We start from the raw sequence: 25,259 nt of genomic DNA on the forward strand, positions 1-25,259 counted from the left end.
GAAAATAACTCTTGTAATTGGAGATAATCCAGATTTTGTGAACAATTATTTGGACACACTCAAAATGTTGTAAATTTTATAGATAGTTTGATAGCTTAAAAATTGCAACGTGCCATCCATGACTCCTAGTTATTTGGATTTAAGTATGTTTTGAATCCGTTTTTTTTTAATCAAATAAATGTAATTTTAAATTAAACTAAATTAACATTAAGAAATGATAATTTTTAAAAATATGTATTTTATAGTGAAAATTTTTATTATTTTGTTATGTATTCACAAATAATTTAATTTAATACAAAATGTGGGTAGCCCTAGGTATCTTTTATTTAAAAAAATATGAATCAAATTGTAACTGAGTGGAGACGAACCTTTTCCAGTTTTCAAAAAAAAATATTCCAAGGAACATTTCTTCGAAAACGTTGAACAAAGATCACCCTTGAGATAGTATGAGTATTTCATGAAAATGTCGCTTTGAAAAATCTTTTTTTTATTCAATAACGGATACGATTTTTATCAAATTTACAGGAAATTGGATAAATTGTATATTTCTGGTATATAAAATTTTTCATTATATACGTATCAGCCCTATATTTTGTTCTTACTGATAAAAAAGGCTAAGTATTTGATCGTTTTTTTTTTTTTTAAATGAATCACTTAAAGCAATCAATGCTTATTTTGGTTTTTAGATAGGATCACTTTAAACTTATCAAAAACTGCAACAACACATTTTTTTAAATCCCACAATATATGTTTTCTTTCCACATTAAACCAATCAACATATAAAATTCTCTTTTCAATAAAAATAATTAAACTCCAGTAATTTTTTTGCCAACTAGTAATTATTGATTCATTTTTATGATCCATACTGTAATCTATTTCCGCATAGCTCGAACAAATACATTTTGAAATAAATCTAAGTAGAGCAACCGATATTTTGCCCAAATTAAAAAAAAAACCTTTGTCGGGTCATACTTCATATATACCTGACTCCCCAACACAAATATGTTACTTAACACCTCAACGTCCTTAAGTTTTTTGATGGTTTATCAGATTAAAAAAAATACTTTATTTATGCATAAAAATAAAGTTGATCAAAATAATTATCATCAATTAATTAATACGTTAGTCACTTTGGTAATAAACATGTATTCTTTGTTAATAATATTTATCGTCAAATTTAATGATAACTCGGGAAATACCATTAATTCTTATAATTAATTTTACATGTGTTTCGATGCATTCAACTTCATTATTAAACATTATTTGTGCAACTGAACTTAGATTTAAAAATTATGCCCTTGGTATATTTAAGGGCGAAGGGGGGGTAATCGTTGTTTTGTATTTTTAAATCGTTCCCATTAATAAAAAAATACGAAGCATCTCATTTTAAAATAAGGGCGAGTGTCGGGTGCCGTGTTTAATAATGATGTTAAGTTCATCGAAACACGTGTCTCAACATAATAAAATACCAAAATATCTTTAAAATAAAATAAAAATATACTTTCCACAGGAAATGCCAATGTTAAAAATGCTTAAATAGAGAAAATACCTCACATACCTACTAACATTTACATATTTAAAAATTTTGTTGAAAATAATATGCACACACATTTTAAAGGAGTCAAATCAAGTGTTTGAAAAAAACGTATTTAAAAATAAAAATAAACGAATGAAATTGTATGATATACACAAAATTTCAAACGAATAATATTTTCATGCATATTGGGTTTCAATTCAATTGGCTTATGTTTGGAATTAGTGTTAGTTTAATTATTTAAGAGTGGGATTGAACTTAGTTACTCTGACTCAAACTCCAAGGCAATATTAAATAAAATTTAATACTCATAGCCCTTGATTCCAATTAAAAACGTTTTTAATTATTTGGTTTTATACAAAACTACGAAGATATAAATGTATTCAGCAAGTATAAAACAAATTTACAAAGCAGCTTTAGTATAAAAATTGTAACGATATTCTAATGGGTTAATAATAAGTGCCTAACACCACGAGTGTTTGGTGGCCGATGAAGTATGTGGTGCTGAGGAAGGTCACTAGTTCACAAACAACATAGAAAATGATCTAGTTTACAAAGATTAGCTATATTAATGTACAGGATACCTGATTGATATCGGTATATTTTTGCATGATACCAAGATGAGATATTGCTTTATATCAGGGCTGCTACAAACATGCCAATTTCATTTTACATCCATGAACTTTGCAATCCACTACGAGTATTATTCTTTCATTTTAATTTTGCTTAGTTTCACTAGGTACAATCGAACAAATAATAAACCTCTTCAAAATAAAATTAAATATTTCGTCAGATCTGTTATTGTTCACAGTAAAACGTTTACAATAATATTTCAAGTGATTTATACATATTAAGTATAAAATATCAATTCTTCATCTACATATTTTAAAACTAAAAAAAAAAAACTTCAATGAAATAGAAAATAGTATGTACATATAAACTCCGTGTTAAGAAGCCGCAACGTTAACCACATAACTAAAACCCTCTTATTACGTAGAGTAACATCATTTATGTAATTACACACATATTATATTTGAAATGCATTTTTGGAAAATTTCCTTAATTAAACACTGGCATAAGTAAGTTTTGACAAAGCATATAATAAAAATAACAAACTTGTCGTTTTCAACACTTACCCATTATTGATGGTGTTCGTATAATATATTATATATTGAGTTATTAATTCATGAAAGGATGTTTATCACTCCTCCCCTTTTGATACCACTCCAAGGTAATATGATAGTAACAAAATCACTTTTCATATTCATTTCGACCCCCAATTATTATACTACAGAGGTTGAAACATAATAAAGACGTAAATACCAATCTAGAAGGGGTCTATTTTCTTAATCTCAGCTTACTTAATAATGGACAACCCTGTTTCAAAGCATTAATTCGTATTTCCTTAGTAATAAACTTATCAAAAATCCGCCAGCATTGTATGAGTAACGAGATGGCGATATGCTAGAAGCACGATTTATTAATTGCCTTGTGAATTAACTAAATTGTTATATCTCACATGCATGTGTGCGTATAGTATAATAAATATAAATTATTATATACAGTCGTACTTTAATGTTATACAAGGCAGCTAGCATGTTTCTCATTACGAATATCAATCTACATAAATGGTTTAACTATGGCTATTATTTTTAAATGTATATTATTTTTCATACTGTCTAGAATTAACGCACTTTTTTCATTAAACGTTTCCGAAACAACCGGAATGCTTTAATACTTTTATTTTTTTAATTCCATATTTCTTTGTTGTTAATTATATATTATTATTCCTAAAAAAAATATTGAGGTCCTGCTTCCAACCCTAATGTATAGAAAGGAAGCATGAAATCAGCAATTAAAAGATTAAAATGTAGACTGAATGCAACCGAAATGCGTTTTCTCAGACGAATCTCGTCAAAACGTTGGACGGTGGATGTTCGAACGGTGATATTTTATTTTTCATGATATTTATATACTTTAAATCTGTTTTGTTATTCTTCGTGGATGGATATGCATCCATTCCTGAAGAAGACCAAGGTAGTTTCGGAATCCTGTTAAAACAAACTTAAAATAAAAAGGTTAAAAAATTGTGTTTTATTAATTTTATAATTTTAAAAAATAATTATATTTAATTACAAATAAAAAATTACTCCAACATTGTAGAATAAGGATAATTAACACATTTTATTAAAAGTTAATATTCTAGGATAGCTGGAAACTCACCCTAAAGATTCTCGCCTTACGCCAAATAAAGATAATTTTTTTTATTTATTACAAATATGACAAATCTACATTTTGTTAACCAAGAATTAAGTTGTCATTCAAATACTGTAAAAAATATGCCCGTCAAACTTAACGTCCGTGAAAACTGTTTGACATACGATCGTAAGATATATTAGTTTTTAACTGTGTCCATTCGTTATGAGTTTAGTAATAACTGGGTTATTAAAAGTTCCAGTCAATGTTTAATTTAAGTCGGCTTACTGCCTCAGAAGGACTATGAACCAAAGAATAGATAATTAGATTTCTTCGGTACCCATACCAATATATTCAATCGCTTAATTGATTATTTCTTATTCATTAAATAACAATTATGCGATATTAAAAAGAGTAAAGGAAAATCTAGATTACTGAATTAAAAGGTACAAATATTGTTTTAATATATATTGTTTTAAAATATTGTTTTAATATATATAGTAAGAAAAGTTCCACCAAACATAAAAATCAGGATGTATTATTGATATTCCAACAAAGGTGAAGAATAAGTTGGATGTTTGGGCATTAACATGACTTACGGCCCATCATTTAAGTGGTCACTTTATAAATGTGTAACATTGGACAGTCAAATTTTAAAAGTTATATTTATGCTTTAATTGAAAAGATTTTACATGGGCTACTTCTTCGGAGACATCTTTGGTAGAAATAAGTAAGTTGTTATTGGCAGAAACCTTCGTGAGGTTTATGTACGTTTATTCCCGAATTATTTTCCACACTAGTCATCACGTGTACCTTTGGAAGTTAATAAGATAATAATAACTTTCATTATAGTAATCATCACTTAATATGTACCATTGAAACTTCCATAATGTTTTACCTGTCCACCTCTGTGGTGTAATGGTAAGTGTGTGGTAAGCTACCGTGCTGGAGATCTTGGGTCTATAGAGGGGGGTCGGAAATAAATACTTGTGATTTTACACTTTATTTATTTAATATTATCTTGGACTGGTCCCTGAAGCGCAATGAGTGATCACATTGCCTTCATGAAGGTAATTATTAAAATAACTCTGTGTCAATATGATGTAATGCCCTATGCACCATTGGATGCTAATAAGGGTAAGAAGAAGAAGAATAATTGTAACTTACATATGTATTCTCTTTTAAAAAAATTAAATTACTAATTTTCAAGGTTTCATTAATAAACTGAAAACTGTAGCTTTAACAACGTGTATATTTTCATAATTAAATCATCATATCATTCTACAGAGCTTTTGCCAAATGAAAAAATGATGTTCTAAATTATTTTAATATTAACAAGTAATTTCTTACTAATGACCGCAACGACATAAAATGTCCCCACTCATAAAAGTATCTTATTTCAAATTAAAATGAAAATTATACAACGTTGATTATTCACATTTATTATATTTTGCCTTACCTAATCTCATTTTAATGAAGCTTAATTACCAGTTGATACTCTCCCTTAGCCCTTCAGTTATTAAACTTAATGTGGACTAACGCAGACAAAATACCGTAATAACTTTAATTTACATCTTAACCATTTTGATATTATATTCATGATTTAAACCTAATCTCGAAGAACCTATTATACTTATTTTTGATTACAGATGAGGTACTAGAAGGATGTCTGTGTGCGAAATCCGAGCATCATACTCCACTATCCATGAAAAAATAATATGAAGTATTTCGTCTCTATGGCTTTTCTCGCTACGACCACAAAAGTGGCAAAGGCCAAATGGCCTGTTAATTCATTAAAAAAACATTAACTGCTTCGGCAGTCACTTTGTGGTAAAATCTATCCATTTTTAATTTAAGTTTTTTCTTCGTAAATACTACTATTTCTCAAGTTTTTATATTTTTTTAATAAGTATAGATTTCTTCTTGCGAGCTCTGTCGTCTAGATAATCTCATTCCACAGGATAAAGTAAATAGGTCAATTTGAATTGTAATTTTTTTACTCATGTTTTGGAAATAGTGGTATTTACCAAGTGAAACATAAAAAAAATACATGAAAAAAACTTTTATTTATATTAAAATGATTTGAAAAAGTTTACATTACGCAGCCTGTTTAATTTTTGGTTTATTTAAATTGTACCTGTGCACCTTAATAGTGTATTGGTTACCGTGTTTAGTATGCAGAAGATCCTGGTATTGATTTCTAGGTTAGTCATAATAAATCGTTTTTGTCAACCTTGTTTATTTAAAATTACCCTGTACCAGATGCATGAGACTGATTGCTGTGAGTTTTTATTTAATAAACGATCAACTTTAATTATCATTAATTTGACGCTGTGTACCATTGGGTGCGGAAAAAGGAAAATGGAAGAAGATAATTTTATTTTTGAAATACGACTTTTTCATGAAATATTTTCAAAACACATTGTTCGACGCATTTCATATGATTATCGAACACCATATGTGAACGGAAGATTAGGTAATCGATAACTGTGTGTTATTGAGAAATAATATATTTTCAAAATACCGTTATGAATTTTTCATACCGACTTACCTCTTGTGCCCGCACTACTACAACTCACCCTACTGTGAACTATTATAATAGTGATATAAAGAGCTCTTATATAATTTTACGATCAAATCTTTATACAACACTTAAAATTTGTCTTCATTATGATATAATACATTATCAACAATGAAAAGTCAAAAGGGTTTGTTCCACATACATATTTAGTGAATACCATTTTCAAACACTCAATTAATGGATTATCTAATGACTCTCAGAGAAATACATAAAACACTACGCAAATAAGACTTCTGGCCTTTACTCTATAAACATGGTTTATAGTTTTAAAATGAAATTTATTATTTATTCTATTTTTATTTAATATTTTTTTGTACAATTTAATACAGTTTTTATACGTTTCTACTCAATTCAATCTTATAATTTTAGCACTGAACATCTCCAAAAAAGAGCCTGAACTGTTGTGCTTGGAGAGGGACTTTTTCTCATTTTTTGTTGATAGTATCATATTATACAAAAAATATATTGATAATAATAATAATAAAAGGTTTATTAGATATAAGTTAGGCACTGAAATTTTTTGGTGTTACTGCATTTTATATAATATAACAACGACTATATAGCTTTTTCTACTTTTATTTAGTTAGATCAGTGACAGGGTTCTTCTGTCTGATAATGTTGTTTACGATGAAACTTCTGTGAAAAAAACTATGTAGCTCTTGTTGTATCATAAAGGAATTTGAATGAAACATATTTCATGCAATTCCTTATTATTAAAAATTTGGAAATTCCAAATCTGACCATAAACTTATTTCCACTATTGTACGTAGGAATTTACCTCAGTTCGAGCAGTCAGTTGTATCGCACCATCGCACAGTCACCATTAATTCAATCACACTCACGGTCAAATGTATACACACCAAGGTGTTTAAAATAATTCCTTGTAATTATTCTTTTAAACTATCACCTCACATATATCTTTACACTTCTTTATAGTCAACATTGAAATTCAACCGACCAACAACCACAAATCACTTTATTCTTATCGATCAGATTCGAGGCATAAATCACTCCAAGTTACAGTGTGTGTCTTAAAACCAAATTTGTCATTCCAATGCATCAGATAATTTCTATAAGAATGTCTTTTGGTGATAAATATGATAACAGTAGATACAAGATTAATTTGCCTGAACATAAATCTATCATTTTAACTTTTAGTAAAATAAATTACATACTTACTGACAGTAACTAACTACGCCTTTTTTCGGAAAATTTATTAGTATTAGATGTACAATTGTAATAATTAAAATTATTGTTAATAGGCAGGTACACAACAAAATTTAAAAGCAAAAGTTTTTCCATTAACCTTCGAAATTAAGGATATTGTTCATAAACAGATTAACTACATCATTTTACTAGATAACAGATTTTTATATTATTTATTGATTCTGCTTCACCTTTGCAAAGTAACATGATAAATATGTAAATATAAATAAATGAAACTCTTGTATAAAACTACATTTGAGTTTACAAATGTAAAGACTACTAGTTTTGAGAACTATCGTGACAAGAGGAAAATACAAACTCTATCAGATCAAACTCACTTGATGAGATATCTGTAGTTCTCGAAAATTATCGTGTTTACATAAAATGATTCGAAAGCGGTGTCGCGTTTTGTGTCGCGTTTTGTCCGCCTCTGTAGTGTAATAATGGTCAGCACGCTCGGCTACCGTTCTGGAGGACCCGGGTTCAATTCCCAGGGGGGGTAAAATAAATATGAGTGATTTTTTCACTGTAATATTTATTCAATATTACCCTGGACTAGTACCTGAAGCGGAGGGCTGATCACCTTTCCTTCATGAGTAAACGATCAAGATAACACTGCGTTTACATGACGCAGTGCCCTATTCACCATTGGGGTGCGGATAGGGATTTATAATTTTTTATTTATTTTTATATTTACAACATTTTTTGATCAGGAAAATACTTTGAAATAAATTTTACGTATAATATTTAAAGTATGTAAACGATTTTTCATATTTTATAAAATAAATATATTTTTAGTTTTTTTGTTGTTGTAATAAATCATTCAGTTTTTTTTAAATCAAAATTGAAATAAATCGATAACATGATGGTCTTTCAATCACTAAGAGTTTCTTAATAATGGAAGTATTAAAGTTACTAGTTTTGCACGGAATTATATCCAAATGATCTGTAACTTCTCCTTTCTACACGTAAAAAATAATTATGCATATTAGTTAGGTAAGAACTTCAATAATTAATAAGCTAAGTTTTGTCTCAGTGGGTACAAATTCTCTACATACTCATGTACATTATGTAGCTTACTAGTATTCTGCACTAGTACTCTGGAAGCAGGTCTAATGCAGAATAAACGTTGATCTTAATGCTTCTAAATGCATCTCTGGCAGTTGCATTGAAGCGATACATTTGCATTACAACAAGGGGTACTAGATTTTACCTCCTGTGTACGTATTTATGGCTTCACAAAGGCGTAGATCGTTTTTTTTATTTTAAATATTAAAATTTAATTTTAATTTTAAATTTTTTAATTAATTAAAAATAAATTTAAAGCAGAGGTTCCCAAACTCTTTTATCTCGTAGACCCCTTGTTTGATTTTTATCAAACTCATTAACTTCAAATGTATTTTTGACAGCCGGTATATGTAGTGTTACTCACTTTTAACCACACATGTTAGGTTTTATACATTTATATTTTAAATTCAAATTAAAACATACACCTTGCAAGTTGTCATAGACCCCTGGGGGTCGATATAGACCACTTTGGGAATCACTGATTTAAAGCAAACAAAATGATAATTAAATCTATAAATTTATGATTTTAGTAATCAAATAGTGTAACTGAACGCCTTACAAATCAAATTAGAAAAACTAACTAACTAATTAACCATCACGCTGCTTCCCCGCAGGGGTAGGCAGAGAGAATCAAACTACACCCCACTCTGTCTTTGCAAACATTTTTCACCTCTTCTACATTCATGCATTTCCTCATACATACCCGACGATTAATACGACTGCTTTCCACATAATTTATTCTTAAGACTACATAGCTAGTGCGTTAGTCGTTAAGTTGGCAAGCCTGTGCGGTGCGCCGTCATAGCATGTATTCAAGATTTTAAACAAAATTTTCAATACTACCATGAATCATGAATTCTTACATTTTTATAAAATACAATATGATAACAATTCGTTTAGCAAAACGCCCAATTCGATTTGTTAAACGTCCAATTTAATTTATAAGGAATCCAATTTGGTTAGTAAAACGTCCTATGTTAAGTGAAAAACCTGTATTAATTTGATTAATTTATGCAATTAGATGGACGTACTTTAATATGTTTGTGAAATATTCACGTTGAATTTTTGATACAAACTTTTCAAACAACTTTTGAAATTTTATTTATATAGTTGTCAATCATGATCAATGAATTAATTTATTTGAAATTGTATACATTTTGCTGCTGTTAAAATTCAGCAAAATCTGTTCCAACATTTTAGAGTGGGAAAAATTGTCAGCCTTAAAGAGTTGCATATTCCATCAATTTATTAATTATCAACTTGACAGTTTTTATTGACGCGGACCGCCGGTGGACAGTTTTTTGCACGGTTTTTTGTAAGCTCGCTCATGGACATTCCCAACAGCAAACGAACTAAAATGCATGAAAAAAGGCAAAGAAATACTGACCTGTATCAATAAGAGAAAAATTTATTATACTGAGAATAAACTTAAAATGTATATAAATAAAATAAAGTATGATAGAGAGACAATATGCATGTATGTATGTAATTTTACTTTTTGCCCTCAACCCAGTGGCGCAAAGAGCACCTTTTAAAATTATTTAGAGTTTAATTGATCGTTAATAAGATGAAGGATGCGTGATCAGTCTTAGCTTTAGGACTTGTGAAGGGTAATATTGAGTAAATATTTGAATGGAAAAATGAAAATATTTTTTTATACCTCGCCCTCAGGGAATCGATCACCGGACCTTCAGGATTGTAGCTAAATGCAGTAATAGTTACACTATAAAGGTGGACGAGATATGATATGTAGAAATATGTATGTATATATGTAGAGTAATAGTAAAAAAAACTGGTTTGAAAATGATGCTGAATGCATCAAAACACGTGTCCTAATAGATGTTAAGGAAATGGGTATTTTCCAAGTAAAACTTAAATTAAAAATAACTATATTCTATTGATAGCTAAAATAGTTATTTGTAATAAAAAATCGTTCGATGAAAAATAATATTTTGAATATTTTGAAAACCATCACTGTCATCTGAATTTTACTAGCATTTTATGTTACATTGGGTACTGCATTAATTGCAAATTATATCAGTATCAGTTACAGATGTATTAAGTAAAGGAACCGATGCATCGGCGATGGTGAATTTGTCACTTTCTTTAAGGTTAAAGGAGGAGTAGGTACTTTAAAAATAATAGAAAAATCAGAATTGCAGGGATGGCAAGGATAATCAGGGTTGAAGCTGTTTCAAATTTGTGCAAGTGGACAAGCTGTGGAGAACGAACGATTAATGTTTTTATGAAAATTGAATAAATATGTAATTTTTTTTTAGCGTTACTAAATTTCCTGAAACAATTTTTGAAAATTCTCAGTTACTGGCCGCCTTTGTATCAATAACTATCCAATAGAATAAACGATCAGCCATGAACCCTTGCCCCGCGAATGTGGTTGATCTTCAACTGCGCACACAACTCTGAACAAACAAAATGGATCACTTTCAAACGACTAACGATATTCATCTAGGTCGAACTATTTACTGAACAATGCGACGCCACTATTCTGCAGTTCAGTGAAGTCGTAACATCGGCCGGTCTAATCAATCATTCCATTTTGCAACTAATGACTCGCTGAAAAGGAAATATTCGTGTTTTAATTGCTGCATCGATTTCATCTTCTTATGATTTGATTTGACCATAGAATATAATAACCGTAACTATACAAAAAACCAATTCAAGTATGGAAGATTGGCCTTATTTTTATAATAATTATTTATAGTGTTCAATTTCTACAGTAGAATCTGGTGAAATCTGTAATCCGTCTTAGCTTCTTTCCTGGTCAACCTGCCGAAAATGGGATAAGTTAAGGCCTTGCTCGCAATAATATAATTCAATTAGAGTCCGGCAGCGCTGAAGGCCAGACGTCAGTTCATGCTCATTTATTTTTGGAATTCACAATTATTTTTTTGTTTTTTAGAATTTGAATTGTTTGTTTTTAACTTCTCTGCTTTCAATAGATTTTTTCTTTTCAAAACCATATATTTATTTCGAAAAAAAAAATACTTTTTTTAGTACAAAAACGGTGATTAAAGAAAAATAAAATCATGTCAAATGTTAACTGAGTTTAAAAATAAATAAATTGCGATTTATAGAATACTGGACACCTTAAAGCGGGATAATAAATAGCCCGCAAATTAATTTTTTACCTCAGGTAACATATTACGTCATTAATTTTTTTATTAAAACACCGAATATATTTTTTGAAAAGAAAAGATTAATTGAAAGGTAAAGAGTTTTAATATAATATTTCAAGATTTTTTTTATATTTTTCAAAAAAAATCAAATCATGTATGAAAAACCTGTATAAAAAAATACTTACTGTTTTTTAAGGGCAATGAATTTCTATACAGTTTTTTTTGCCACAATTTAGTGTAAAATAACATGGCATGACTATTGAAGCAATAACATAATGTATTTTTACTCCAAACTAAAAACAAGTAAGTAAAATGTGATTTCATACATAAAAACAACCGTTTCAGTCTTAACCTAGATAACTTAGTGTTTTTGTAGGAAAGTTATTAGCTTTGAGTTTAACCCGAGAAAATGAGTATAGCTGTTGCTCGGCAATGTAATGATTTGACATTCATGGTTTCAATTTATCTTTATACTTTGTTTTATACATTTATCTAATGGACACACATCTAATGGTTATTTAAAAGCTGTGTAAGATATTTGTTAAATTTAATGTTCTTAATAATTTGCATTTGAAATGATGAATCACGATGTACTCTTAATAATTAGTTCTCAAATGAAGAAACTGAAATATTTGTGAATGTAATAAGAACACAAATATTCTTCTTTGAAAATTTTGTTTTATGTACCTTTAATTATCGCAATGGCAGCGCCATCTATTGAAAGTACTAGTAATGTACGCAATACTAAACCTTGCTGACGTCAGACAGCGTATTTCTTGACACTGCCGTCACTTTAATTGCATTGTTGTTTCATAGATTTTTAAAGGCATCGCTCTACAAACATTTTGAAATTAAAGAAACTAGAGATGTCTGCTATCTTTTTCTTTCTTTTTAATTTGACCGGACTGACCAACAGCACCGCGTGGCCAGGAACAACCGGTATCTTAATATAATATGCTAAAGCTGTAGATGTTCTGTGGAAATCGTTTTGAAATATGATTTTTTTTATGAGATGTCAAAAAATTATATGAAAATAACTCCTGTAATTGGAGATAATCCAGATTTTGTGAACAAGTATTTGGACACACTCAAGATGTTTTGAAATATCCATAAAATAACAAGAACTAATACCATTGTTTGATTTTTGTATGACCACGACTCGACAATATTTTATACATTTCTGTAGTCACCTACAAAAATGAGTTACCAACGTTTTTTCTTCACAACTATGTTTTTACACACATTATTGAATATCAACTCCGGTATTTTAGAAATAATCTATTAGACTAAAGAAATACATAATAAACCAGGTTATTACTTTTGGCATGTCAAATCATTTTTCGTGAAGGAAATTGAATATTTACAAAAAAAAATGTAATTTGTCAACCGCACACTCTTCCGCAATCCTACGATAGAAAAAAATTCATCACTGATATCCGTAACGTTATCATTCGTTATGAGCACAGATGATTTTTTGTTGTAAAATGCGTTTGGCAAAACTAATGGTCTATGTGAAAACCGCATAGGCAACATATTAAATTAAATTATATACTCAGTTATAATTGTTTCTATACTAGTCCTGAGATATACCACAAACCTTAACCGATATTCTAAGAATATCTTGTATATTCAATCTTCATTGTTTTATTCTAATTTTTTAATGGCTGTTATTTATCCGTGACTCAATGTCAAATATCTCAGAATTAAATTAATTTAAAATATCCTAAACAGATTTAAATTTAATGTATTATTAGATTAAAACCAACATTTTTAGCTTTGCCACTTTATTTTTATTTGACCAGCGACCGGGTTTCGTCTTTACCGACATCATCAGACTGGTGGGAGGCTATACAAATTGTTATGTTATATTTTTAACAAGGCAGGAGTTGATAACCATGATTTGATATAATTTTTATACATAACATAACAATTTGTATAGCCTCACACCAGTCTGATGATGTCGGTAACGACGAAACCCGGTCGCTGGTCAAATAAAAATAAAGTGGAAAAGCTAAAAATGTTGGTTTTAATCTAATAATATATTAAAATGCAATTCCATTACGAAGTGTCAGTGGATAATATAAATCTATTAAAAAGATTTGAATTTTAAAGCATTACCTAGAGATTAATCGAGAAACTGGTTTAAAAAAAAAAAAAAAAAGGATTTTACTATACATATCTCGGAAAAAAAATAATTGCCTACACTGGGACTCGAATCCTGGATGTTGAATTCACTGCTCTACCAGTTAAACTAAGCAGTCAATTACATACATACCCTTTGAAATGTAATCACTTAAGGACATCTACTATATTTTAAACCAAACTTTATCAACCATCTTTATTGTATTGGGTTCAAATATTCTTAGACTGTGCCCATAGTAGGCAGAATAAGAAGCTTAACACTCTCTTTATCATTCATTGTTAACATTGTGTAATACCTTTTTAAAACACAACTTCATGACTACCGGTTTTGGAATAACCATTCCATCATCAGGTCAACTGTAGAAAGTTAAACACAATAGACAGTCTGCAGTTGACCTGATAGTGGAATGGTTATTCCGAAACCATCAGTCGTGAAGTAGAGTCGTACAGTAGATAAATAGATAAAGTTATTTTACCATACCACAAAGTAAACAATGTTTATAACACACAAAAAAAATTTTTTCATCTGAGATGTCCGCCTCCGTAGTGTAATGGTCAGCACGCTCGGCTACCGTTCTGGAGGTCCCGGGTTCGATTCCCAAGGGGAGTAAAATAAATACAAGTGATTTTTTTCACTGTAATATTTATTCAATATTACCCTGGACTGGTACCTGAAGCGGACGGCTGATCACCTTTCCTTCATGTGTAAACGATCAAGATAACACTGCGTTTATATGATGCAGTGCCCTATGCACCATTGGGTGTGGATAGGGGTTTTATTTATTATTTTATTATGAGATGTGTTTAATTATTTCAAATTCTATTCATTTCTTCTATAAAAATTTGTGTATCTACTAGAAATATTTTGCATATTCAATCATTGTTTCATTCTCAGATGAATACGTAAAAAATATATATTAAAAATCAGAATCGTTTAATGTTCTCCCCTTTAAAAATAATGATTTGCTCAGAACTTCACGTAGCAGCTTTAGAAATAACGAAATATCGCTCGTTTTAATGAAAAGAAATATACTTTGGTATTTCTGATATAATGAGATTTCAGCCTATTTCTGGTTGTCAATATCTCAAAAGGATAAAAGATAAGAATGAAAATGAGAATTCAGTATATATTTTGTATGAAATGATTTACGAAAATGTCACTCATACAAAAAATACACGTAATAACTTTTATCTTAAAAAATACCTAGATTTCAGCGTTCAAAATAATAACTTAAAATAATAAAATCGTATTCAGAAACGTGTTTGCATACAAACATGCTTTTTTACGTTCATTCTAAAAATAGTAATTTTATAATCGTTTTTTTTTATTTGTTCAACCACTGATTTAATATTTTTTTAAGATAAATACTTCCGTTGTTCAATTTCACAGTAAATTTACAAACTATGTTACAGATCCCTGAGAGCGTCTTTGAGACATGGTACGTAAGTAGGTACTTATCGTTTTAACAATTAACCACAATAAAAATCAATCGAATTACATAGTGAAGACGATTTTTTTAAAATAAATTTCTTACTTATATTTTTTAAGCATTTGTCCACCTTCATAGTGTAGTAGTCAGATTCTGGAGGTTCCGTTTTCAATTCCCGGAAGGGTCAAAATAAACAGAAATGATTTTTCTGTATAATATTCATTTTATACTATCGTGGACTGGTTGGTACCTGAAACCCAAGACTGATGATATTTTCTTCACGAATTTAACGATCAAGATTATACCGCTTATATATGATGTAGTACCCTAGGCACCATTGATTACGAATAAGGGTTAGAAGAAGAAGAGTTATTTTTATTAAAGAATTAGGTTTGTGTCGGGTTGTGGTTCCGTGGGACTCTTGAGTCAGAGTTTCTCGGTTCGAACCAACTCTTCTCGAAATTGATACCTATTTTTTATGATGAGCCGCTTTGGCTCACAGAAATAGTAGAAAATTTAAATATTTTTGGAAATAATAAAAAACTGTTTTAAAAAAAAAAAAAAAAAAAGAGGAGTCAAAACGTTATTAGCTTTTCGATTAACAAACTATCGGACTCATACAAAATTATTTATAATTATAATAATTCATGTTTGACTGAATTTCGAGTTTAAAAAATACATGCAAACACAATTCGTGTATTGGCATTGATCAATATTTATTGTGCTGTTTTTTTAATTAAACTTAATACTTTCAGTGTAAAATCAGATCCTGGTAATTAATTAAACGTTTAATATCAGGGTGTGGTAATGCTAAAATTGTGGAGAAAACAAAGAAAAATTCAATTGACATGTCATCCCACAAACGAATATTATAATAGGAAAATAAATGTTTGTGTACCGAAACGGATAATATAATTATCAAAATAATTTCCACAGAAAAAATAGATAAATGCGATCGTAAAAGATAATAGAGACAATACATTGAATCCGAAAGAAATTAAAATTTAAAATGTTATTCTGGTCCTACAGTTCGACGGACATTTCCCCGATTTTCTTTTAATCGGACGAACATTTTGCCGAATAAATATTTTATTTATTACTTATTTCTGAATAGTATGCAATATATATTAATTCTAGATTGAAAATGTTAGAACAAAAAATTAAGAAAATTTGGATTTTACTCATTATTTTGTCTGACAATTTTTAACTGTGGTTATGAAAGGTTTTGAAATTTAGTAAAATGCTAATTTGCTGAATGTCCGGGAGCACAACTAACCGGAATGTATCATTTTATGTTATACTACCAGTAATATTTTATTAAGGAAGTGTCTGGAATCTAAATATATACCAAATATACTCGTATTTCTATATCTCGACTGCGACCTTCATACTGACAATAGGCCTTAAACTTCATAGTGACAACTGTGTTAATTATTGACTTTAAAAAAAGCTTTTGTTGTTGTTTATTTTGTAATTAATGCTTTTATAATACCGGATCATGATATCCAGGAATTAAATGATATATCAGTGTTTAATTGACACTATAAAGCGCCGATAACAGTATTACAAAGCAAATATCGTATCGGCAAATTAATTGGGTTTTTTTTCCTTTTGTTTATTAACTAACGACACATATGGCGTGACGATCAAAAACGTTCATTAAAATTTCCCTTCCTGGTATGTTTTTTAACGGTTATTGCTTAGTATTAATAAGTTTTGTGAACATCGATGTTTCATAGTATAATGTCTACGCATATAACACATTGTATACACACTAACATTTTAACATTAGCTTGAACCTCGTATTTTGAAGCTTGTTGAAAGCTTAAAACTGAAATGCATAGTTGAGGTAACACAGAAGTAAAACAACCTATCGCTAGTTTACGGAGTGTTTAAATCATACAAAGTACGTGTTGTACGAGTAGCGTTAGACCTAAGGGCCTTCAAAGTTGACCCGATCGAAGTACTTATACGAGTAGATGCATAGTTCAAAAATTTAAACGTTCCGCCTCTCAGGTTTGTTCTGATATACAATGCAATTTTCATAAATTCATATTTTTTATTTTTTCTATTACCACGCTAGTTGTACCAAGCGTTTTATTTAGATTTTTTTAAATATATTTTTTCATATGTACATAGTGTTACATTCTGATTTTCTATTCATTTATGACTATGACAATTAATGACTAATTATATATTTTATGATAAAAAAAAAATAATACCCAAATACTCCTATTAAACTTAATTTTTTAATTGAGAAATTTCATATTGGTTTATGCATTTATATTAACATTTAGGATGGTATTTACTATATTTTAAGTGCTTTTTTACAAAATATATGTATTAACATAGCAAAAATGTAAGATATTATTTTTGACATCTCATCAAAGATGAAGAAGAATATGGAAGTCTGGGCATTTACGGGGCTGACGACCGTCATAGGCTGGTTTAAGTGATCACTTTACACACGTGTAACATTCACCAATTCTACCCATTATTGACAACCACACTACTGAAATTCTTGGAAGTTCTGTATATATGAACCAATTTAGAAACCTTGTTCTTGAATCACTAAATGCCCAGACTTCCATATTCTTCGTCAGGACAAACAAGTGTGTGAACAGTTCTATGGTAGTGGTATGTAGTATTGTTTGCTTGCTGGTGTAGTGGTTGTCCAGATGAAAAGACGGGTACGTCTCGAAACTGGTTGACTAAAATCTAAGTGAGTGGTTATATAAATACAAATGTTACTAACATTTTTGTTAAAAAATTAAAAATAACCAACTATAATTTAAATGCTATAAATATTTTACAAAATGATAATATAATATATTAACTAAGTCATCCTTCACGGATGTGCTCATAAAATTGCTTTAATGAGTATTTCAATGTTGTTAATAATTGACATTTATCCAGCGTAATCTTTAAATATTATCTTCCATACACACTTGCACAATTGTCCAGTTGTGACAAAATTATTGCCATTGCGCATCGTAAACATTCATAAGCATGGAACGTTGACAAGGCATACGACACAATCGATAAACATCTATTCTTGTACCGACCCAACTACAAGTCACCATACATCTAGGCCCTGGATTCTAGGGGTTAGTAAAAAAAGTTTTAAAAACTGAAAAATAATGAAAAAACTGTTTTATTATGTTAAGTTATTTCATGTTTTTTTTAACAACTTTTATTGGTACACTTTTTTTAAGCCGGTTTCGACAAGAACCTTGTCATCATCAGGGTTGGAAAAAATGTACCAATAAAAAGCGGTTAAAACAAAGTTTTTTTTTATTTTATAAAGTTTTTAAAATGTGCCACAAAGTATCTGCGAAAAACATTCAAGAAAATATATTTTAAAATTCGTATGTAGGTTTCTCTTGTACAATATATCACATATAAAATATATGATAGTGTTCTTTTTGTCATAATAAAAACATGGTAATCTTCAAAGTTTGTTTATTCATTCGAAACATGTATATTGATTTCTCAACATTGATGACCAAGAATAAGGAAGTTTAGGTATTAACAGGGCCTACGATATGTATATTTGATCACTTTATATACATGTAACATTCACCATACACAATTGATAACCACATTACTTAATTTTAGTGTTATATTTGTGCTTCAATTTGATGTTTGATACTTTCTTTCATATACCATTTCTTGGTACCATCTGTGATTGAGTTAATTTATTTATTTATTTTTATTTTATTTATCAGAGACCTTTATAAAATGTATATTAGATTCTTCTCGAATTGTTCTCGACGCTTGAAAACATATGTACACAAAATGTACCTTTAAATTAAACTATTTCATTCCTTTGATACAAAATGCCAGTAATTCTGCATTGTTGACAATTACGTTGGTAAATACAGTGGAACCTCTCATAACGAGCAAAATTCGTTAAAAAATCTTACTCGTTAAGCGAAACATTTTTTTTTGTTTTGACTGGCGCGGAAGTTCCGGCTCACAAGTGAATGTAGTGAAAATGGGACATGTCCTTTCTCTGTAACTCGTTATATTAATTACTCGTTATGAGATGTGCTCGTTATGAGAGGCTTCACTATAATAAAATAAAAATAAACGTAGTATTTTAATATTATTTTGAAAAATAAAAAGACATTGTTAAATAAATATTAAACCCTGAAGAGGGCAACAGGTTGTTGCCGAAACTAGTTGGTTAATAGAAATGTGAGTGGATCAAAATAAAGTCTTTTTTTCTCAAAATAATATATCAATATGACCCACAAAGTTAATGCTTGCAATATTCAATACGTTGTATGTTAATATAATTTTTTCTGCCACTGTCTATGTGTGGATATAAGTATGCGTTATTAAACACGATGTATGTACTTGCGTATGATGTGAAGTATGGGCGTGAGTGTCGAGTCGTGATTGATATGAAGGTATGAAGGAATGAAGCATGGAATTCGGAAGGTTAAGATATCATATAACAAGCCAGATTGGTTGCAAACGATATATTCCACCTGGAAAAATAATCTAATTCGCTCGCCCGAGGCGATTATCGAACCTGTGACCCCAGATCAGGAAGCAAAAGTGCAACCCACTTTAACGTGGTACTAAAGCATATCCAATTTAATTATCGTGCAGTCGTTATTATTTTGTATTCTACTACAAAAATTTTATTTTATTTATTTATTTTGTATTCTACTTAGAATTGAATTAAATTATGTTTAAAGTTAGCTTTTGGTTAGAAATGACATTTATGTCTTGGCTATATTTTGAGTGTGTCCAAATCTTTGTCCACAAAATATGATTTGTCTCTTTGGAGATATTATAATAATAACACTCCCCTTATCATTCATCGTTCATTTTGTGTAATACCACTTTTAAAAAAAAAAACTAATTCTTGACACCGGTTTCGGAATAATCATTCCCTCATCAGGTAATTAAAATGAAATTGTTACGGTGTGATATATGTACAAAAATAAATTTTTGAAAGAGAGAAAGAAGACAAAATATAAATATAAAATTATTCCATCATCATTTGTCCTCTTTCTCTCTTTATTTTTTTTATTTTCATACAAATGTCAAATCGTAATCATTTTATTTCAATGATCTGACAATGGAATAATTTTTTGAAACCGGTAGTCATGAATAAGTGTTTATAAACGTGGTATTACACAACGTAAGCAATGGATGATAAGGAGAGTGTTTTATTACCATACCACAAAGTTATCAATACTTTTAATATACAAAATATATTTTTCTTTATTTTCTTTTGCGTTATTTGATATGTATGTGTTTTCAATCAAAAAAACTAATTATTCATTTACTAATTGTACGTAGAAATGTAGACATACGTATCTGGAGGACTTTACAAAAGTTTCGTGACTGGCGTCAGAACCAACGCAAATGTCGAAACTTGGAATGGCATATCAATTCCAGACAAACGTGGCTTATTCAATTTGAATTTCGCATGATTGGTTTACAACAATCTGCAGCTGTGGTCTTGTTTAAACAGTAGCGTATCTCATTTAGTAAAAATATATCACAACTACTCTTGCAAAAAATTATTCAACCTCCGTTAAGGTGAGACTCCACTCCATATCGAAAATGGCAAACTTTTTCAAAATGTCAATAATATTTTTGGATAATTTATTAAGCGTCATCATTGTTATCTTAAAGGTGCTTCACATCAATACCTCAAATTATAACAGACGAACCGTTAATCTAATAATATATCTCAATATGTATTATGAAAGTCTAGTGAGACATTATTAAAATGACAGTAATCTCTTAATACTACATATAGGTTTTCACTTGAGATTTAACGTTTTTCAAACAAATTGGGTGCCTTACAAATCGAATTGGATGTTAATCAAATAATATTGACAATTTTATAAAACTAATTATATGTTATATTTTATTTTATAAAAAGTTAGATTTTGTTTAAAAATATATTGAAAGTAGTACTCATGATTCAAAGCAGTATTAAAAATCTTGTCTGAAAACTTGAGTACACATCGCTCGCACAGACTATGATAGCGCGCCGTGCAGGCTTGCCAACTTGACGATTACGCACATGCTAATCTTAAAAATAAAATATGTAGCACTTATGAGAATATATTTTTTAAAATTCAATTTTTTTATAAAATATAATATAACGTCCAATTTATTTTGTAAAACTTCCAATTTGATTTGTTTAACGTCCAATTTGCTTTATGGGGCTTCCAATTTTGTTTATAAAATGTCCAAATTTGAGTGAAAAACCAGTATACAGGAATATCTTTACAAATTTTACTGTGGAGCCTCGTTTTAATAACTTGATACTTGTCTCGACCTACGCCAGATTCCAGAGATTTTGCAATTAGTACTATAACCTATGCTCCCCAGTTCGTGACTAAAAGCTGTCAGAAAAATACGTGGCACTACTCAGAACAGAATGCTATTGATTCAAGTCAAGACACTCAATGCCTGCCTTTTTATTTTCATTTGTCTTCATAACAAAGGAAACTATTCTCGCGTTGTAGGCTGCTTACACAGACGTAATGGAATCAGATTTTATTTTACTCAAAGTCAATAGAACAAAAAGACGGAAAAATGTAGGGTAAATGCTTCGGACGTTTTTATTTCTAGACTCGTTAGGTGTTGTTTTAAATACAAAACAAAAACAATTTAAATCTTACATTGTTTTTCATATAAAACATTTAGTAACTAGTTCATGTATTATTTCATCAACGTTATAAGAATTTTAAGTTATACTCATACGAAGTTAGTCCTATTTAAAGATTAGTTTATTGTTAAGTTCTATTTAATTTTACAATATTGCATTAAAATAATACATGGCACTTATGATTATAACATGATAGAAAAGTGGTCTAATCTTTCAGACCTTGGATCTTCCTAGACTTTTTTTATTTAAAGAATAAGGAATTAGTTGACAAAATCGGGACGATAACTCGATGATAGGAAAATCTGTCGTTTGAATACTTCTTATACCAGTCACAATTGGTTTATTTTGAGATAAACAAAATAAAGGTACTACTTATAGGGTATAAAATTTTCTCAATTAACAGGGCTGAAACATGTAATTTTCTGTTTAAATGCTCACTTAACACATTAATTCAGTATTGTATTCATATAAAAATACCTATTCTATAATTAAAATGATTCTGAGATTTAGATAACGCAAAAAATATAAACATATATCTTATTGTCAACCAACGGTTCCAGATTCACCCATATATAATAAAAATACCCACACTTTAAACCCTTACCATAACGTTTACTATTTGTAATTATTATTATATTTTTTTTAAATATTTCCAGCTTCCCACAAGTCTGATGATGTCACTTTTCAATACAAAATTTCCACCAAGACATGTTAGTACAAAACTTACATGTAGCAAGCATATATTTTTTATAAATTTTATTAGAAATAAAATGTACTTCAGTTATAAGTATTGACATTGAACTCCGACATTAATTCAGCTTCACATTTTTTTTAAAGAATATTTCTTTCAGAAAATTAATTAGATAATTTGTCTCATAATATTATAGTTAAAAGCCTTCTTAGACATTTTTTTAATTAAATTCTTTATGCAAAACCTCTAAATGCTGATTTATTTTCCCAACACTATATTTGGGTCACCTTGATAAAAGTTCATAAAACTAACTAAATTTAAATACTAACATAAATTAAGCGTGTAATTGGCACGCTATACAATAATATTATAAATCTTCAAAAAATTCCAAGGAAATCTGATAATAAAATTCGGTCCTGAGTAACGTTACATATTTCAACAAAATGATAAATGGATTAGTAAAATAATTAATTTAAACGGGTAATTCAAATACTTTAGCATGTTCACTGTTTATATACAAATAAACAAGCATATATAAATTTATGTTTATGTATATTTATAAGTATATATATTTATATACATATTGATGTGTATATATAAATATATATATATATATATATATATATATATATATATATATATATATATATATATATATATATATATATATATATATATATATATATATATATATATATATATATATATATATATATATATATATCTATATATATATATATTTACATATATATATATATATATATATATATATATATATATATATATATATATATATATATATATATATATATATATATATATACATAAATATATATTTATATATATATATATATATATATATATATATATATATATATATATATATATATATATATATATATATATATATATATATATATATATATCGTAAGGCTGAACTAGGCATAATTGAAAAGATTAAAAAGAGTTCTCTAAGGTGGTTTGGATATATGAAATGAATTGGTAACGAGAGAATGAGTAAGAAAGTGTGTTTGGCATAAATGAGATAGAGAATAGAATGAGGACGGCCAAAAAAGACACGATGTGATCAATAAGAGCTAAAATCTGTTGATTTCAAAAGTCAGCGTGATCGGAGGGCACGTACGACTAGTATACAGATGTGAAGGAAGCTAGGAGTCTATGTCGTGACAAAAGTGTGTGGATTTCCACCCTCTCTGCCTACCCCTGCGGGGAAACGGCATAATGGTAGTAGTGGTAGGAAGAAGTAGTACACATATAAATACATGCTCGTAAATAACGTAGAAAAAAACACACGTTTACTTAAAAATCATAGAAAGACATGGACCTAAGTGTAGAGACTAAAGAAAGATATATTGAGATTGAAATTATATAAAAAAGGTTGTATAAAAATAATGGATAAGACTAAAAACCCCCGTGGCACTTGTCGCAAGAAAAAAGTTAGCTTTACTGAATTGATATTGTATATTTTTCCTTTGGTGATTTGTTTTTACGAACATACAGTACTGCAGTGCTCTACAACCTTTTCTCACCTACGACGTACTAAAATTTTTCCTAGTATTCCGCGTCTCACCAAAAGCTAAATTATTACATATAGACCATTGAAAAATTATATAATTGTAGTAATTTTTACCCGCCTCCGTAGTGTAATAGTCAGCACGCTCAGCTACCTTTCTGTGGGTCCCGGATTCGATTTCCAGGAGGGGGTCAAATAAATATAAATGATTTTTTCAGTCTAATATTTATTAAGTATTACTCTGGCCTGGTACCCGAAGAGGAGGAGGCTAATCACCTTTCCTTCATGTGTTCACCATCAAGATAACTCTGCGTTTATATGATGCAGTGTCCTATTTTATTTTATTTTATTTTATTGGAAGGAAAAACAACAGTTTCAATACATGAAAAATCAGAGTACAAAAAATAAAAAAAATCATGAATACCAATTACAGTTTTTCACATTTATACATTGGAAAAGTAAGAGAGAAAAAATCTATCCATAACAAGAGATATGAGATAAGGATGGGATAAAGAGAAAAAGAGATGACAGTGATAGGAAAAGAAAAAAAGGAGAGGACTGGGAATAGAATTACCCTTTTCGGTTTATGAAATTTCGAATTATTTTACTTTAAAGTTAGAAAGATTAGAGTAAAACTTGTCAAGGTGGATACAATATTCATTGAATTTCCCACAACTTCGAAATATAAAAGAATTTTTAAAATAGTTATTTGATGGTGCTGAATTATAAAAATGCACCATTGGAGTGCGGATAAGGGTTGAGAGTGAGAGGAATATTGTATCCTACATTTTGTAAAAAAGACAAAATAATTTGTCATCGTGTATTAAATACAGAATGAAAAATTGTTAAATGTCATATATTACACATTGAATTTGATCGCGGCACACTTGTATCCGGCTCACGGTACACCAGTGTGCCAGGGCACACCGGTTGCTGAGCACTGTTGTACTGTACTGCTATGTACAGTACGCGAAAGATTTACCATTAGTCTTAAAATGAGTCTATCTCCCTCCGGGTAGTAGAAATTGTAGAATTTCGTCGATAAAATGTGTTGTTATACGTTTCGTATTTCGTATTTCGTTTTTCAGTTTCTT

The sequence above is a fragment of the Brachycentrus maculatus genome, unplaced genomic scaffold, assembly GCF_059751285.1.
Source record: "Brachycentrus maculatus isolate JH-2025_06_01 unplaced genomic scaffold, ASM5975128v1 h1tg000366l, whole genome shotgun sequence".
NCBI lineage: Eukaryota > Metazoa > Arthropoda > Insecta > Trichoptera > Brachycentridae > Brachycentrus > Brachycentrus maculatus.